The sequence below is a fragment of the Lactuca virosa genome, chromosome 5 (genome assembly GCF_052849685.1).
Source record: "Lactuca virosa cultivar CGN04683 chromosome 5, Lactuca_virosa_CGN04683_v6, whole genome shotgun sequence".
In the NCBI taxonomy this organism is placed as follows: Eukaryota; Viridiplantae; Streptophyta; class Magnoliopsida; order Asterales; family Asteraceae; genus Lactuca; species Lactuca virosa.
This window is the reverse complement of record NC_136430.1, coordinates 335,970,873-335,987,356: the sequence shown is the minus strand read 5'-3', so window position 1 is coordinate 335,987,356 and position 16,484 is coordinate 335,970,873. Positions and strand designations below refer to the sequence as shown.

The following is a 16,484-nucleotide window of genomic DNA, read 5'->3' as shown; positions in this document are numbered from 1 at the left end:
TTTTTGAATTTCTGATTTTTATCAAAGCTTGTTTGGGTCCCTGATTCTGGTGTATCGGAGCTTTTTCACTGATTAGCCTTGAAAAAACTTATTAGTTTTGTATGTCTGTATCTTTAATATAGAAACTATTAACTCCCTTCTGAATATATATATATATATATATATATATATATATATATATATATATATATATATATATTCTTTTTCTTTTTCTAAAGTTAACAAAGTTATCATCTATATTTAATGTCTATAAAGGACCCGTTTTGGTGGGAAGAACCTGCACAGAACAGAATTAATTTTTTTGAATGGTGTTTGGCATGACTAGAACAAGAACTAAGGGGCTGTTTGTTTCGCCTCTTAATGATTCCATTAAGAGGCTGGCTCTGGATCGTTCAAATTCAGAGCATTTGGTTGAAAGGTTTTTATCCTCTAAATCAGTCAGATGTGGTAAAAAAAGATCTGAATCAATAATACATTAGGAGACTGGATGAAAAAGTTCTGCCCATTACCCTTTCCCTAACAAAAAAAACTTTTTTCTTTCTCCCTCTTCCTATACATCGGTCACTCTCCTCCCTTGTTCTCCATCTTCTCAGGCGATTACACCTTCCCCTACCAGCCTCCGACAATGCCACTCTGCCTCCGTCTTCTGCGCCTCACCCCTCGTCGCTTCCACATTCATTGGTAAGTTTTCTGCTCTTTTTCTTTTTGGTCATTATTTTTCATGGCCAATCTTTATGGTCCATTTTTTTAAACCCTGTTCTGCTCAGATTTTTGTTGTGTATTAGTATTAGACATGACACAAATGGGCAAATGGCACATGGTGGTGTTGGGCAGCCATGGATACAATTTCACTAAAAGGTCAAAGTGTTTATGAAATATGAAAATTGCATTAAAATTGGCAGACATTTCTTGGGAGTGTGAGCAATCACTGTGTGCAGAACGTTAAATGTTTGGTCCTGATAGTTAAGAAGCCCAAAACCTCTTGAGTTGTAGTTTATGCATCAAAGTTTTTATGATTTGTATGGTTTCTATTTTATGTTTACTGTGTTTGTTATTTGTAAATCGTTGAGCTCATGTATATAGTGAAACATTTGTGTTCTCAAATTTTGAATTGTTTCAATGACATGGCACAAATGGCTTAAAAGAGACCTATAATTAACTGGAAACAATTAGAAAGTTAAAATAGTCATTTTCATCATCATTAAGAGACAGATATTCAGATGCCTAACCAAACATCAATTTATCATTCAGATACAGAGTCTCTACATCATTCTGACATCTGCATCATTCATTCAGACATCTGCATCTTTCAGATATGAATCATCCAAATGTTACCAAACAGCCTCTGAAAGGAACTTTAATCAAGTCCAATGCAACAGCTCACTAAAAAATAGTCCCACCCAAATTGGTGAAACACGGGTTTTTTTTTTCTTCCATTTGATTCAATTAGCCCTATTAGGAACGCTTCTTCTGCTTACACTTCTTATCCACCGTATCCTGTGTTTATCTTCTTCAATTAATAGTCCTAAGCCATTGTACAAATATTATGATTCTCGATTTAGTGCTAACTACTCCGGTTGTTCGTAATTTCTCATCAAGGGCATCCAATTCTTATTATCTGAAGGTATGTTTTTTGTTTAAACTTCAAAATTTGCATATCTTTACTTACGTGATGATGCCTACCTAGAGGGAGCTTTCCTGCCATTTCCGCATTCTATCCCATGTTACCCCTTAGAACCCGACAAGTGTGTTTATCCATGTCCTTCTTTTAGATGTGGATGTATCCTTCTCATCCTCATTAAAAGTCAAACCCTAGACCGATGCCGTGGGACACCGGAACAGCTTCCGGATAAAGATAGTGAAGGTAGAAAGTTGTTTTGCACCTAGGAAGCTTAAGTGGGTAAAATTTAATTCATTCTTGGCTAGTTCTTCTTCTTTTTCGATTCAAGATACAAACACCACCACCACAGTTGGTGGTGGCAGTCGTCGAAAAACAACCCACCTCTACCTTGTCTTCATAAGGTGGTGGTGAGAGGGGTGTTCAAGAATATTCGCATCCAAAGATTTGATCCGCTAAATTCCGATATCCGGATATGAAATTATATGAAAAATTGATATCCGAAATTTCTGATATCCGGCTTTTTAGATTCGGATTTGGATAGTCTTTTTATAGATTTTCAGGATATTTCAGATATCTTCTATCCGAAAATATGATTTTTGATTGTTTCATTATATTTTATCATATTACTTGAAAGTGTAAACTAGTTTCATCGTTTTATATGATCTTTAATTGGTTTCCTATGTTATTATTAAGAAATATAATTGTTTTCAATGTTATTTAGATTAATAGTTCATCATTATTTAATACTATCAATCTCTTACAATGTAAACAATAGATTCTTCATAACGTATAATGGTGTACATCATGCTTATAAAGAGTCCACAACGGCATTTTAGCAACATTGTCGGTTAGTTTATAGCCTTTTTTAAGTTTAATTTTTCTAGTATTGAGATTAAGATATTTTATGTATAATGATTAGTTAAATGTCACTATATTTTCTTGGGCTGCAAACGAGATTGACAGAAAAGTTAGAAATTTTTTTATATTTGAATTAATATTTGAATCCGTAAAATTTCAGATACAGATTCGGATATTATAATCAACTATCTGAAATTTTGGATATCCGGTTTTGAACACCCTAGTGGTGAGGTCTTTAATGCTTCAACGTTCCATGGCTAGATATCCTCATTTCAAACTTTTATGTTCTATTTTTCCTTAAGTTTAACATTGATGAATGTAAGCTTGGTGTGAAAGTTTTGTGCATCTAATGACCACCATAGCTCAACCTTATCACCACTAATCCATGGAGGATGATGAGAACCTCAATTTTCAGCTTCTTTATTAGGTATTAAGTAGGGATGAGAATTTGGCCTGAAAACCCGAACCGAACCGAACCGAATTAGACCCGAATAAGCAATTTGACTCGGTTTTCGGGTATCTATATAAGACTTGTTCGGTTTTCGGGTTATTCGGTCCTGGTTACCTGAATAAGGGCTTATTCGGTCCAAAAGGACCGAACCGAATATGAAAAGTCACATTTTTTTTCCTAACACGATTGCTTATTCGGTCTTATTTTCTATCGATCGTTACCCAACAAAACCCACGTAATACACCAAAAAAAATCAACGAAATCGAATTCGATCATCTGTATTACACCAAATCGACAATAGCGTATTACACCAAATCGACGAGTCGACGACATTACTCTTTGATCGATTGAGGTTTTTCTCATCCTTGCGACATAACTCTTTGATCGACGATTGCGGCTGCTGCCCTTGCGGCCTGCGATAACCTGGACTCATTGATCGATCATCACTAGTTCAAAGTTCAAAGTTCAAAGTCCATTCACGATAAGAAAAAAAAAGTCGCCCTTGCGTCTGGAAAAAATAATCGTCTCCTCATCCTTGTTTTCTAGTTTCTAGTGTGATCAAACTCCATTCAAGTCATGGAAAATTGGGTTCCAAATCAAGAAACTCAAGTAAGTATTTGTATCTTAATCTACTACTCAATCTTTCAATGTGTTATTATGTATGTTACTCATTGAAATTTGAATGTGTTAATCTACTACTCAATCTTTTAATTTGTTTCTTTAAAGATTTGTTATGAAATCATAAGCTACAAAAGTCATACAAAATACAATATTTATAATCACATTCTAAATGTTATTTGGGTTATTCAGGTTAATCGGCTCCTTAATCATCTTGTACATGTTATTTGGGTTGTTCGGGCCGGAACCGAACCGAACCCGTATTGCTTATTTGGTTTAGTTTTCGGTTCATATAATTACCCTTATTCGGTTTTCGGTTTATTCGGGTTCGGGTCTGTTCGGTTCGGTTCCGACCCGAATAACATCCCTAGTATTAAGTGTGTAATGGGTTTCGTTGAAGACTAAACCCTTAAACTTTCTATTTATGAGCTTAATGTGAAGAAGAGTAAGGTTTATGAGCCTATTTGTTCAAGCTCTTAATCCATTGAGTCATTTATTCTTTGGTAATGGAAATAGTTGGTTTAAGCTCACATTTCACTGTTTTGGTTGTTTATGCACTTAACCATTAAAGGACTTAATATGTAACACCCGTTTTCCAGAATAGATCAGATGAGGGATTTTAGGGATCAAAGGCAAGATTTTTTAGGAAAAATCTAGTGCCATGACGTGGTGAATGGAGCACCACGACGTGGCATGTCTAATGCAGGAATGCGCGTTTGGATGGTCGCCACGACGTGGCAAGAGGAAGTCCATGACATGGAAATTAATGCAATCTAAGCCCATGATTTTTAGGGTTTTCTCCATATTTAAACACCTAATCTCAAGGATTACGACATCATTTTCAGCCTCCAACCCCTCTTCAACAAAACCCTAGCCTCCATGAAGATTTGAAAGCTTGTTCTTTTGATTTGAAGCTTATTCCTTGGATTTTGGTGAAGCTTGAGAACAAGGAAGTTCGCAATGAAGCAAGGAAGCAATGAGTTGGTTTGGATCCATCATTCTCTTCATTATGAGCTATTTGGGGTATAAAGTTCTCACCCTGACACCTCTTCTTATAGATTCAAGTTTGATGTCATATTTGGGTAGTTTTGGTTCCTTCCGTGAATGCTCTTGGAGTTCGAGGAACTCCAGAGCTTGCTATGGATCTCTAATGGTCCATAGGTTATATTGAATGAGAAAAGGCCTTAGTTTGGATGATTCTTGATCCTATGCACCGACCCTATTAAGGACTTAATGAACTTAGGGTTGTATATCTAGCCTTAAAATGGAGTCTTAATGGATAAAGTTGGAAACTCTATACATTAAGTCATTGAGAAGAAGTAGATTTGAAGTTTTGGGCTTAAATATGTAAGGATTAAGCACTTAATGAGGAATTTGACATTCTACCAAATCCCACGACGTGGCCAAGGGTTTGCCACGTCATGGTGGTGCTCAGATGATCGATTGTTTTGTCCTTAGCTGCCCACGACGTGGCCAAGAGCCTGCCACGACGTCGGGGTCGTTGACCAGTTGACCGTTGAATGTTGACTTTTGACCGGTTTGACCTTGGGTTTTTGGGTTGATCAAAGTGTGTTCTTTGATTGGGTGATCGTCGGTTCGTGGGATTGTCTGGTGCGAGGATTTGAGGGTGTTGCAGTGTTATCCGGTTCTGCATTTCATGTGAGTTTCCGCACTATACTATGTGTTACAGTGTATATCCTTGAAGTTTGTTATTTGTTTATTTTAAATTTATGGATTTTGGAACCATTTGGGTTTAGAACGTTGCTAATTTGAAGCAATTTTGATTATTTGGTATTAGAATTTGTTTTAATATATGAATTTTAAATATTTTTTTGAAAAAATTGTTAATTTTGTAGTTATGCATGTTAAATAGAGTTATTATTAATGTCTTTTTTTTTGCTTGCAGAAAGGTAGTATGGTCATTTTAACATCTTGTTCTGTTATGTTCTATTGTTACCAAACGTAATCAAACAACTTGATCTGTTCTGTTATGTTCTATTTCAGTTTTACCAAACAATGTACCAATTATTTGTCATGTCCAGTCCAATCTCATCCGGTTCATCTATCAAATGATACCTTAAAGAACAAGACATAGCTAGAGAGAATGAGAGGAGAAGATTGAGCTGATGGATGATTTTTTTCATCCATCACATCCAAGCAATCACTTGAGCTACAATTCCTTTATTTTAGAATATTGTTTAGAGTTTCGAGTTCCATTAATGGAGATCTACCTCTTTATACCCATTGCTTGAAAATGATGGCTTAAGCGGTGTTGTGATGTTGTTAGAACATGGATTATAGCACCTTATGTCCATTCAAGTGAAAAATAAACATCACAAATTGTTAATAAAAAACGAGAGCGAGCATTGAGTTTCGATTGTTGAATATGGATTTTTCCTTTTCATCCATTAACTAAATTCAAATATAATGCTATTAGGATATGGAAGATGTGTTAGAGCATATTTTTTTATCTAAATATATTTATTCAGTATGAGATCATTAAAAGTCATCGCATAAATGTTAGAATCGAATTGGAAGTGATTGTAAGATGTTAATTAGGAGGTGAAGATAGTTTGATACCACCACCGACCAAATACCAAGTTGATGAGAAGAGGACATGTTGGTTGAAAAAGCGGATAGTATATTGGAAAGGAATAGTGAACACTTACAGGAAGCATAATGTATGGTTCAATATTCAATACCTGGGAGCGGGATGACGCAACGAAGAAACGTTGCCCGAAAAATAATTTTTGTCAACTTTTTAAATGAGTGAGAAATGTGTTAGATATGATTATGAAATTATACCTTTCAAGATATAATATGATTTTTTATTAGCAAAACAAGTTAAAATGTTTATGTTGATTAAAAACATGTATTTTGATAGAATGGATTTTAACAAGTTGGAGTTATTTGATTAGTTTGAGTTTGTCGATTAGTTACTAATTTGGTTAATAGATTTGTAATCGAGTAATTATCAACATGAAACGAAGTTGTTTTGTTCACATTTAGTGAATTTAAACTACACAAAAATAAGAAAAGAAAAACAATGCAGTAATAAACACATATGCATAGTAGCTTAGTCTAACTTTGATTTGAATTATTCAAATCAAAGTTAGACTAAGCTACAACATATAATTCAAATCAAAGTTAGACTAAGCTACAACATATGCAAATTTTTAGCTAACTTTGAAGTGTCATAACGTCTTCGTTATTTATCCGATTAGCCCGATTTTTTTCCAGCTTGTAGTGTACAATTTGAACTACAGTTTACACTATTTAAATGCGTTATTTGGTTGTATATTCAGTGAGTTACAAGCCTCTAAACATTGGATATTAAATCTGAGTTTTTCTGTTTCAGCATTTTTCCAAATATTTAGCAAACTTTGAAGTGTCATAACGTCTTCGTTATTTGTCCAATTAGCCCAATTTTTTTCCAGCTTGTAGTTTACAATTTGAACTACAACTTACACTATTTAAATGCATTATTTGGTTGTATATTCAGTGAGTTACAGACCTCTAAACATTGGATATTAAATCTGAGTTTATCTGTTTCAGCATTTTTCCAAATTTTTAGCCAACTTTGAAGTGTCATAACGTCTTCGTTATTTGTCCGATTAGCCCGATTTTTTTTCCAGCTTGTAGTTTACAATTTAAACTACAATTTACACAATTTAAATGCGTTATTTGGTTGTATATTCAGTGAGATACAGACTCCTAAATAATGGGTATTAAAGCTGTTTTTTTTTACAAAAAAAATACTAACATTTACTTTATTATAACAGATCCTACATTTGTTCGGGATGTTTTGACCCCCTCAAAAGAAGATTTCAACATTTGTAGAGCTATGGTTGGATTTCTTGAGAAATTCAAGGTGAAAACCGACATAGTATCGACATCAACAAAACCGGTGGCACATCGGTTTTTTGGAGAAATATGTGATGTATACAAACACATTAAGGAATGGGCGGCTAGTCCCCAATTTTGTTTGATCGGGGAGGACATGATTGATAGATATGATAAGTATTGGGGCGACCTTGAAAAATTAAATGATTTTTTGTATTTTGCGGTCATATTAGATCCACGGTTCAAGTTTGATTTTCTTCAACAAGCTTTTGAGAAGTTGATTAAGTTGAAGAATCCACAAAAAGATCCCACGCTCAACACGGAAGTCATTTTGAAGGCTAAGGCCTTAATACGGGGTCTTCAACAAAGATTTGAATTTTTTTTTATTTCTACAAATCAAAGTTTGACAATACCGACTCTTCTCAAAATCAAACACATGGTCATGAAGATGTAGTTGTGATTGATGACGAGAACGACTTCATGGGTGATTTAATAGTACAAACTGATTACCCATCGACATCAATGGAAACGGAGTTGACACGATACCTAAACGAGCAGTCAGTTAAATACAATAAAGATTTTGATATTCTATTTTGGTGGAAACAAAATGCATCTCGTTACCCTATTGTATCCCGTATGGCGAAATGTATACTTTATTATCTGTATACTTTTTTTATAATTATATTTTAACATTTTCTATGTTTATGTTGATAGATATTTTGGGACTGCAAATCTCTACCGTGGCGTCAGAGTCGGCGTTTAGTACAAGCGGGCGGATATTGGATCCATATCGAACAAATTTGTCTGCAAATATAGTTGAGGCTTTGGTTTGCACTCAAGATTGGGTAAGGAAATCAAGAAAGCCAATTGTGGACAACATTGATGAAATTTTGAAAGACGATGAGGTCGCGAAAGCTTTAGAAGAGGCGATAAAGAACGGAGACGGAAAGGGAAAACAACCAATTAATATTCCCGAATAGTTAATTCGTGTTTGAAAAAATGTTATTTTGGATATGGATAAAAACTTAAGATTCATATTTTAATTTGGGTGTGGAATGTTTAATGTTTAACTTATATACTTATAGATAGATTTTTGAGTGTTTTGGATGTTTAATTTGTTTCTTTAAAAGATTTGTTATGAAATCATAAGCTACAAAAGTCATACAAAATACAATATTTATAATCACACTAGGTGTGAGACCCGTGTACTACACGAGTTTATTAAAAATAAAAATTTAATATCAATATTTAAATATTAAATATTTTATAAAATAACACTTTTATATAACATAATGTGATCTTTTGGAACATTTATAAAAGAAATCAACTATTCTTTAGAGCATTTACGAGACTTTATTATCAAATTAATAGAATGATTCTATTTCCTTATAAAACTTGTTAGAATTTTATGGAATTTTATTTTAAAAAAAATGGAAATTCCCAAAAAATTACAAGTGGAAAATAATAATTCTAAAACTCCCACAAAATTATATATGACAAAACTCTTGAGAATTTGACAAGTGACAAAAAAACCTTCATTTATTAGAGAGGATTGTAAATGTTATTTGGGTTATTCGGCTCCTTAATCATCTTGTACATGTTATTTGGGTTATTCGTGCCGGAACCGAACCGAACCGAACCGAACCGAATAATACCCGAACCGAACGGAACCGAACCCGTATTGCTTATTTGGTTCGGTTTTCGGTTCATATAATTACCCTTATTCGGTTTTCAGTTTATTCGGGTTCGGGTCGGTTCGGTTCGGTTCCAACCCGAATAACATCCCTATTTGAATATACGAAGTAGAGAAGTAAAAGAATGATATTGAAGTTATTTTGTTGTGAAGAAAGGAAGGGAGGGAGTGAAAGTGTGTGCATCCCACATAGAGTTTCGATTGTTGAATATGGATTTTTCCTTTTCATCCGTTAACTAAATTCGAATATAACATTATTATTGAGCATTTTTTTTATTCTAAATATATTTCTTTGGTAAAAGTTATCGCATAAATGTTAGAATCGAATTGGAAGTGATTGCAAGATGTTAGGAGGTGAAGACGGTGTGATACCAGCAATGACCAAATAGCAAGCCGATGAGAAGAGCGGGACATGTTGGTTGAAAAAACGGATAACAACTTGGAAAGGAATAGTGAACAATTACGGGAAGCATAATTTATGGTTGAATCTTACCTAGGAACGGGATGACGTAACAAAGAAACGGTTGCCCGGAAAATAATTTTTGTGAGGATTTTAACGAGCCAGAAATGTGTTAGATATGATTATAAAGTTATATGGTTTCAAGATATAATATGATTTTTATCAGCAAAACAAGCTAAAAGGATTATGTTGATTAAAAACACATATTTTGATAGAATGGATTTTAACAAGTTGGAGTTCTCTGAGAAGTTTGAGTTTGTCCATTAGTTATTAATTTAGTCGATAGATATGTGATATAAACTAAATGGAGAAAAGCAAAGCATAGTAGGTACATGAGTGGAAGGAGTCATTTGTAATTGACTAATTATCAACATGAAATGAAGTTGTCCTGTTTGTTGGCGTTGATTGAATTAAAACTACAGAAAAAACAAGAAAAGAAAAGGCAATGCAATCATAAACAGATATGCATATGCAGCAGTCTAAGTTTGATTTGAATATACACAGAAAGTAAAGAAGTAAAAGACTAATATTGAAGTTGTTTTTGTGCGTGAAGGAAAGAACTAGGAAGGGAGCTGGCAGTGAAAGTAAAAGTGCCTGCATCCCAATTTCCCACATCTGCAGAATGAAGGAAGCATGCAAGAGAAAGCTGTGTATAAAAGAGGAAGCCCACGGCTGTAAGAAGCATACCTTTCTCGGCCTTTTGGCTAAGATCAAGTGTAGTATCTGTTCTTATCAGTTTAATATCTGATATGTGGGCCATCGGCCCACTCGATATTAATCTTATTTTTTATGGGGGAAGGCCCGTTACAGTAGCTTGCTGCTGGGGTTCTTCATGCGTCGCCTTGGTCTTACACTACAGCCAAGGCCAGGCGCACCCCTCCAATACTCAGTTTAATGTTTAAAATTAGCTTAAAATAGGCTTAGAGATTTGAAAGTCTTTGCTGTCTGATGTTTTCATGTGAACGCACTCCCATAGTTCCAACCATGGACCTGGCTTTTTGTACTATAAGGACCTTTGAAGGGTTTCATTCATGTTAACAATATGGGAAGTTCCAAGAGACTCAAAAATCAGGTGGTTTTAATGACATATTTTCATCAGGAGATGAAACAGGACAAGGTACGGTTATTATGTATGACTCATTCATCACTGTGACAAAATGGACAAACAATAAATTTTTTGAGGTCTCTAGGTTCCAAGAGACCCAAAGCCTTCGCTCAAGCCACTTGAACCAGCTCTCGACTTGGAACGGGCAAGTCAAATTACACACCACCAGACCCAACCAAACTGAACCAAATCATAATCAAACCCACTTTATACCCCCACTTGGGTTACAGGCAAACGTTACCAAGCCCGGTGATCAACACTCTACGAGATAGATTTATAAAATCGTCTTGGAATCCTTCACACACCAATGTGGGAGCACTCACTAATATATACATAAACAAATTAAAATATTCTTTTGGTTAACAATTCCACCAACATATTGTAATTGAACTTCTCGTCATGTAAAACAAAACTATCTACAACGACATCAAGGGATTTTGATTCTTCGAAACCATCACATGGTTTCTTATATTCTAGTCCAACTTATCATCAACTTGTATGACTATCCTGGTACCCCACAAGCCGGATTGCAGTGGGAAAGACAATTAATGTGAAGAGATGACGACAAGGTCCGCCGTCTTACTTCTAAAAGCTTCGGGAGATGTTGTTTGTGTTGTCCCACCAAAACATAACATCAACGCCAAATAGAAGCTTCAGCTCGCAATGTCAGACGCTGCCGTGCCATCGATTTCCTTTTAATTAATCTGATTTAATGTTTATGTTAATACTTTTTGTTTAAATGATACATAATAGAACACAATTAAATACGAGAAACTAAACACTTCAACTTATATAGAACGAAATACGATATACCGTAAACACTAAACCTAAAATCTCGTAGACTCCGACATACTCTATGGAACAATTGTGCACCGAACGGCCGAAAATCTATAATCCACGCCTTCATCGGGGCATGTTTAAACATAAACCTAATGTCTACCTTAAGTCTCTCGGTTTAAGATACAAGGTAATTGAAAACGCATCATTGACATGACGACTTGTTTATAATTTTTCTTCGTAAGCGGTGCCTTTTTTAGATTCCTTCTTCAATAATTGCAAGCATCTATTAACATAACGAAATAAAAGCCTAGTTAAAGCAAGTGACAATTTCTTAAATACGAATAAATTATTTGAAATGGATTATTGAAATGCTATATTATGGTGACATCTCCATAAATTGTCTTCTTTGTGTTGACCGTATTAAATATGAGAAACACCGGGACGTATGCGGTGTTATTTTTTGTAAGCATTTTTTTTAAAGATTTTTCTTTGATAATTCAGGCATGTATCAACATACAGTAAGAAAACCCTAGTTAAATCCCTATGGCCATTTCGGCATTTCCTATCAACGAATAACTTATTGGAAATGCATTTTTGAATTGCTATATTATGGGGACATCTGACTAAAATTAAATTTGTCTGCTAAATCTATTAAATTATAACACATATAGGAACATATGTGATGATATTTTTTTGTATACATGTTAAAAAGTGACATCTCAAACCGAGACCATGAAGCCCAAAGATATTTTCAAAATACAACACTAACATTACATAAGTTAAAAAAAATCAAAATCCTTGTTATTTTTTGATATAAGGGCATGAAATCACGTGTTAGATGAAAATGAAAGATGAATACGCTTCAAAGTGGTAGACCGCATTCAATGTTTATTATGGAACGTTTTGAAAAAAAAAACTCGCAATGACCTCTATGTAGCGTTTTTGTTAAGATTTATGGAGTCATGAACAAATTGACAAGTTCCTAAGAGTTCAAGGGCCATAAATGTAACTTGACAAATTAAACAATTGAATTGTTTAATATTTGTTTATTGGACGGTGAGTGGACGGCAAAAGTATTAATTGTTTAATGGAATCCATGTGCAATTTTGTTTCGGCCGTAACATGTGAATGGAAGAAAATTCAAATGGTGGCTGGTCAAACAAAACGGCTCCTCTCTCAGTATATATATGTGCGATGTAACTCTTTGTATTTGTGCCGAGTGATATTACCATTTGTAATCTTATAGTGAGTTAATATAAAATCTAGTTGCGCCCGTGGACGTAGGATTTACACCGAATCCGAACCACGTAAAATCCTTGTGTTCTTTATTGCTTTATTTTCTCGTTTCGTTTGTGAGTGTGTGATAGTGTTTCCGCTGCGTGTACCCGCTCCGATTCCTAACAACTGGTATCAGAGCCTGGTTAGCAAGGTTTGGAGGGTACGATCGTTTTTTTTATCACGCACGAGTGTACCTGATTTGTCTCTTGTTTGTCATAATGGCTGAAGACAAGGTTGTAATCGAAAAGTTCAACGGTTCTGATTTTAGCTGGTGGAAAATGCAATTAGAAGCATTGCTATGTCAGAAAGACTTGGACATGGTACTCGGAGACAAACCGGAGAAAATGGAAAAAGCTTTTGAAGATGCGTGGAACTCAAAGGACAAGAAAGCCAAGGCGGTTATTACATTGTCGTTGATGAAGAGCGTTGCTTTCAACATCATGAATGAAACCACGGCGCGTGGTATGATGGAGGCTCTGTCAAATATGTATGAGAAACCATCGGCGGCTAACAAGGTGTTCTTGATGAAGGAGCTGTTCACTACAAGGATGAATGAGGAAGACTCAGTTACGGTTCACATTAACAATCTAAATTCAATTCTGTCCAGATTATCATCTGTGGGAATTAAATTTGATAATGAGACTCAAGCTTCGCTGCTACTAGCTTCTCTACCTGATAGCTGGTCCGGAACAGTTACTGCTGTTACGAGTTCCGTGGGGACTAGTGGTATGACTTTTGAAGGGGTTAGAGATTTGGTTCTAGGCGAGGATATCAGACGCAAGAATCAAGGTGGATCTTCCTCTTCTGATTTATTAAATGTCGGAAGAGGTAGAGGGAATAGCAGGAATAGTGGGAGTCAGGGAAAAAGTTCTTCTAGAACTTTGAAGAATGTGAAATGCTGGAACTGTCAAGAAGTGGGACATGTTAAGAGTCAATGTCCAAAGAAAGAATTGAACATTGCTGGTGCTGAGAGTGTTTCTGGGGATGATGCATTGTTACTCAGTATGGAAAGTTCTGTGGACTCTTGGGTCATGGATTCAGGGGTTTCGTTTCACGCCATGGACAACGGGGAAACGATGGTGAATTTGAAAGAAGGAGATTTTGGAAAGGTACGTTTGGCAAATGACGAGATGCTTCAGGTAACGGGCATGGGAGATATTGATCTGGTTACTTCATTGGGAACTACATGGAACCTGAAAAATGACCCTTAATGTTTTAAAGTCTTCCATAACTTGTCCTCAAGTTATGGAACTTGAAGAGTTTTTCATTAAAACTACTTTAAACACATAAGTTATGGAATTGAAAAGTTTTTGAATAGTTCAAAACTCGCCCTCAAGTTTTGGAATTTGTAAAGTTTCACACACACTTTAATTCCAAACCCTAGAGTTTTAAAAGTTAAAATTCAATCCTTATACTTTATAGTATTATAAGTTAATAATATATATATATATATATATATATATATATATATATATATATATATATATATATATATATAAGATCAAGTCAGTCTTACCGTTAGTAGGTCTCATTCACGAAGCCGATCTATTACGGGGTATAAGGTTACTGCCTATAAAATGGCAGTTTAATGGGTGTCCACTCTCACCCACCGCTTCCTTGACTGGTGGAGGGGCGTTAGCAGAACGGGTAGGACAAGGACTATAATTCTCCCTTCATTAAAAGTATTAATGATAAATACTAAGTAACTAAACCTTTTATAAATTCCCAATCTTAGTTACTTAGGAAAATGTGAATTTGGTGCTAACCCATGAAATTACACTTTGCACTTTGCTTAAGTCGTTAGTGGAGCGTGTGTGGTTAACCGGCACACTAACCTGGATTTAACAAGGTAGGAAAAGGGTAACTTAATGTTTATCATAGTATCGGTGGAGCGCGTGTGGTTAACCGGCACATCGATTGAGTGGTAAATATTAAGGGTACCAAGTATATTTTCATGGTTATTCACACCTTGTTTTGTGATCCTTGGCATCCCAGTCACAAAATTTGAGAGGGCACAATCGAGATTGAAACATGCCATTAAAAAGTTCAATGAATCTCAAAAGATCTAGGAGTTTCAAATCCAATTAAAACCTAATTGGTGGAAATTGGTGAATCGTCATTCGCCTACCTTCAAATATTCTATAGCTTGGATTACGTCATCCCTCTTCCAAGTTATAAAATATTGTGTTGGGTCCTAGCCTTAATAATTCATATTGGATGTTATATTAAGGACTTTAAAATCAACTATCTTGAATATCTCCCAAAAGATGTCTGGTTCAGACAATTATGATCTTCCCAAAACTCTTGGAACAAGCTTTCCTAATGAAGATGATGTCCCAGAAATCATTCTTCACTCCCTCCACCTCCTCCAAGTATTCTCCCTAACCCACAAGTTCAAGGTCACTCAATCCCTATTGGCAAGCAAGGTCTATGTGTGCTCACATCTTGGAGATGAAGTCACATATTGACAAGCCGGGAGAGTTGGGTGTCAAAGTCTTGAGAAAGTTGGTTGTTCAATCACTTGCTAAGCCACATAGTGAGTTCCTTTGGGACTACAATGAAACAGACTATGGCATGACCCTTAATGATCTTATCTATTTGCTAGGTGCTGCTGAATCAGCAATGATTTGGAGCACTGGTAAAGCAAATTTGATTAGAAGATCAACTTCCCAAACTTCCATGGACATTGACAATGGTAACATTGAAAATCCAGAAAAGCTTTCTCTTCCCAATGGAAAGGGATCGGCCATAGTCAACTCGGTTGACCAAATGGTAAAGAGAAAGGCTAAGTCTGAGATAGTCCCTTGTACCATTCTCAAAGGGTCCATATGTTTCTATTGCCAAAGGAAGGGGCACTGGTTGCAAAGCTGCCCTAACTACCTGAAAGATCTGAGAGAAGGTCAAGTCAAAAAGTTTGACTCTGCTTCAGGTAAGTCCACTATCTAACTGTCTTAAGTTCCTATTTGAAGATTCTTAATACATTTTGATGTATGGTAGGATCAAGCAAAGGGAAGGAAACTTAAAGGAAGAGTAAGCTGATTCTGATCGCGAAGATGGATTTCGATCGCATGGTTCGGTGATCAGAATTTTTGAGCTGCTGCTTAAGAGTTGTGATAGATTGCTTAGGAATAGATAACAACATAGTTTTCATATGCATTTGCATTGTAATGATAAGTTTTTCCGCAAGTTCTAAAATAAAAGAAAATTTTTGATTTTATTTATTTTAAGTATCCTTACAATGGCATTTGTGGAAAATTGTTTTTTATATGATTCCATTGATAGCAACATTGGTAAATGGATTTGATTTTGTCGTTTGTGGTAGTGTCATAATTTACCAAATAAGGAAAGATTCTCATCAACCAAGTTTCAATTGGATAGAAACTTGGAATTATGCAAGTTTTATTGTATGGTGAATGAGAATTTTCTTCTTTGGAAAATTAAGACTAATTCCTTGTTCACATGTATATGTGAGTCAAGTGAAGGACTAAGGGATCGACTACACATTCCTGTGCACTGATCAAGTCCACCACAAACTTCGATAATATTATTCGTTATGATTTACTGAAGTTCAGTAAATATGGTTATACTTACAAGTTTAAGTATAATTCTGAAACATTGGAAAATTTTCAATGTAAGGCAGAACGAATGAGAAGAATCAAATTTGGAAGAAAGATAAAAGTTTCTCCAATCTGAAAAGATGGGAGAGTACTTTAGTATCGTGTTTTGTGATTATCTTAGTGATTATGAAACCATATCACAATTGATCCTCTAAGGACA

At 35.2% G+C, this 16,484-nt stretch overlaps 1 non-coding gene across 1 annotated transcript; it reads left to right on the top strand.

Moving 5' to 3' along the window:
- The first annotated feature begins 10,227 nt into the window (after positions 1–10,227).
- On the top strand, positions 10,228–10,424 carry LOC145118224 (U2 spliceosomal RNA). The gene has a single exon (XR_013713189.1). It is a non-coding gene; the product is annotated as a U2 spliceosomal RNA (small nuclear RNA).
- Positions 10,425–16,484: the final 6,060 nt, after the last annotated feature.